Raw genomic sequence first — 3,682 nt, 5'->3', positions numbered from 1 at the left:
ATCTCTATAGCTTCAGTAGTGCCTGACTAGCACCCGAAACCAGCATGTTCATGTGCGCTGACTGACGCTTGACTGCATTTGATCTGTATGCTTGTTCAGGGTCTATGACAAACTTTCAGAGAATCAGCAAGACAGCCAGGCAATATGCATGGTTTAGTTTAAAAGGAAATGCATGTTGGCCTCCACATCCCCCTCACTTCAGGTGTTCTCCGAGAAATAAAAGACCGCCATACAATGTTAGTTTGGTCCCACCAGATTCCCCCCTGCTCAGCACACACTGCAATCTGTTGTGCAATATAATGATTTATGATCATTTCAGGTGACATGCATGTACTGCAGGGCTCTCTGCTGCGCTTCTTCCTATGGAGATGAGAGGAACAGGCGCACAGTCTGTCCAATGAAGAGGACAAGCAGCCGGAGGAACAGTAGCAACAGGAAGAGTATTGCCCATTTCAGCAGATCGCTGAAGATGTGGTCATTGATGTCAAGAAGTACCTCTGCTCACACGAGATCTCCACCTAAAGACATCGCATACCCATTCTTGTGTATAAGTGGAGTACCACAAGACTTTACCCCTTCCCTGTAAAGGATAAGGGCCCCTATTCAATCAATGGCTTTTAACCATCTAAAGAGAGACTAACAAATTTTTCAGCCTTCGTTCTTCTATCCTATAAGTTCCTATGCCTGTTCTAATGTGCTCTGGCTTACTGCAGCCTTTCCCAATTGCACTGTCTCTGTAATAAATCTTATCTCCTTTCCTCTGTCGTGTCTGTCGGGCTAAGGCTTGAATGTGTGGAATGTGCAGGGCTGCTTGTGATTGGATAGAAGCGATACACACCCTCTGCAGGCCCCCTGCACACTCTGTATGACACACACTGTTTATGTGAGCCTATCACAAGCTGGTTAGTTTGTAAACACAGCCTAAAACTGTTAACCACTTCAGGATTCTGCGTACGCATAAGTACGCCCCTGAATCCTGAAGCGGTTTCCATGGAAATGGCCGCTCGTATGAGCAGCCGTTCCATGTCAGTTCACGGAGGGTGTCTCCGTGAACACCCTGCGAGCTTCCGATCGCGCCTCGCAGGGTAAATGTAAACCCGCGGGGAACATCTTCCCCGCTGTTTACATACGGCACTGCTGCGCAGCAGCGCCGGAAAGGAGATCGGCGATCCCCGGCCTTTGATTTCCGTCCTGCGCAGCCCATAATGAAGAGGGGAGGGAAGGAGGCAGAGGGAGGAATAGCGCTGCGGAGGGGGGCTTTGAGGAGCCCCCCCCCCACAAGGCACAGCAGCGCGGCGGCGATCAGGCCCCCCCAGGACATCCCCCTAGTGGGGAAAAAAAAGGGGGGGGGGAGGGAAGTCTGATCGCCCTGCCTGCTATCTGATCTGTGCTGCAGGCTGAAGAGCCCCCGCAGCACAGATCATCCAAACCACCCGAAAGTGGTTAATTACAAGCCAGGATTGCAGCAGAGAGTGGCAGAAACAGCACAGAGGGGCACAGGAGAAAATAAGGAATAGAATGGTAGGCTTTTTAGTGTAAGAATAGAGTACAGATTCTCTTTAAAGACCAGCGGTCTCTGGGCACTTAAAGACCAGAGACCGCTGGTCCAATCCCGACGAATCGCCGCACTTACCCGCTGCAACCACCGTCATCGCCGCTCGCCGAGACCCCCAGGACAGACTCTGCCGTCTCTATCACGGCAGAGTCATGTGAGCCGGTCAGGAGCAGTTTTCATTGGCTCCTGACCCTGTTTTTCAATGTAAGCCAATGGGAACGGCTTACGTTGAAAGACAGGGCCAGGAGCCAATAAAATCGGCTCCTGACCCGCTCACATGACTGCCGTCATAGAGACAGGCCAAGCCTGTGAGAGGTGTCGAGAATCGTCGGGTTTGAGCGGCGCGATCGGCAGATGCCCGCTGCGGACAGTGATTGAGATTTACACCCTGCCAGCCAGGAGCAGGGCTGTGGAGTCGGTACAAAAATTTTCCGACTCCAACTCCTCAGTTTCTGAAACCACGACTCCAACTCCGGGTACCCAAAATTGCTCAGACTGACTCCGACTCCTTAGTCTACTGCTTAAAGAGACACTGAAGCGAAAAAAAAAATGATATGATTTGTATGTGTAGCAAGAAATAAAACATTAAGATCAGATGCATCAGTGTAATTGTTTCCAGTACAGGAAGAGTTGAGAAACTCCAGTTGTTATCTCTATGCAAACAAGCCATTAAGCTCTCCGACTAAGTTAGTCGTGGAGAGGGCTGTTATCTGACTTATTATCTCAACTGTTCCTGGACTATTTACTTTTCCTCTGCTAGAGGAGACTTCATTACTTCACAGACTGCTCTGAAAGACTCATTTTGAATGCTGAGTGTTGTGTAATCTGCACATATTATAGAATGATGCAATGTTAGAAAAAACACTATATACCTGAAAATAAAAGTATGAGAATATTTTCTTTGCTGCTAATCTTCTAGTAATTATTCATAGTACACAACCAATTCATCATATCATATATTTTTTTTCGCTTCAGTGTCTCTTTAACAGGGCTGTTGATTTTGTACAAAAATCATGCGACTCCGACTCCTCAGTTTCTGAAACCACAACTCAACTCCAGGTGCCCAAAATTGCCCCGACTCCAACTCCACAGCCCTGGCCAGGAGCCCACCAAAACAGGACGTAGATCTCAATCACTGCGGTCCTTATCTAGTTAAAAGGGAATCTGAAGTGAAAATAAACCTCTGATATAATGGATTTGATATGTGTATTACAGCTAAGAAATAGAACATTAGTAGCATGGACATGAGTCATTGTTTTCACTACAGGAAGGAGTTAAACTTCAGTTATCTATGCAAAAGAGCTTCTCTGAGCTCTCCCACCTCAGGTTGCTGTTTTCTGCAGCACTTATACAAAGAAACTGAGACCGATTTAGATAAGACTTTACTGCAGGGAAGTTAAAAGGGTCATTAGCTCTGCTTGTTTTACAGTTTAATACAGTTTTATACAGAGCGTGGCTTGTAATTGCAAATACGACTGAATCATGCAGTGTTAAAAACTATATATCTGAAAATTAAAATCTGAGACCATTTTCTTTGCTACTAATGTTCTATTAATTATCAGTGCTACACATACAATGCATTATATCATACGTTTTTCACACGTCAGTGTCACTTTAACCCTTTCCAATCCTATTGGAGTTTTCCTCCATAGACCAAATGTTTGTCACGGTGACCTAGGCAAACTGGCTGCAACTAGACAGCATTGTCATATACAATCTGGCACAGCATCAGACCCTTCCGATGGGCGCATTGAGGCTGATCACTAGGAGGCATTGTCACCAGATCTAGTCCACTTTGAGGCTTTGTTCACATTATAAATGGTAAGCACTGAGCGCTTTTGAACGATTTTCCCAGCGTTTGAGCGATTTGTAGAAGCGCTTTAGTTTTGAGGGGTTTTTTTTGCAAACAGGAAGTAAACTATTTGACCTGGATATCTAATGTAACTTCTAATAAAAAGCGCTCCCAAAATTTCTTATCCAATCACTTTTTAGAGTACTTAGTGATCTTCCTATACCTTTCATTGGAAGCAAACGCTCAGAAAATGGTGCAGGACCCACGTTTGCACTTGGAAAGAAAGCTCATCGCTCATGTGAGAACACTCACATTGGAATTCATTGCACAAGCGC

This window comes from Hyperolius riggenbachi, chromosome 7 (assembly GCF_040937935.1).
Source record: "Hyperolius riggenbachi isolate aHypRig1 chromosome 7, aHypRig1.pri, whole genome shotgun sequence".
In the NCBI taxonomy this organism is placed as follows: domain Eukaryota; kingdom Metazoa; phylum Chordata; class Amphibia; order Anura; family Hyperoliidae; genus Hyperolius; species Hyperolius riggenbachi.
This window is presented reverse-complemented; position numbering follows the sequence as displayed.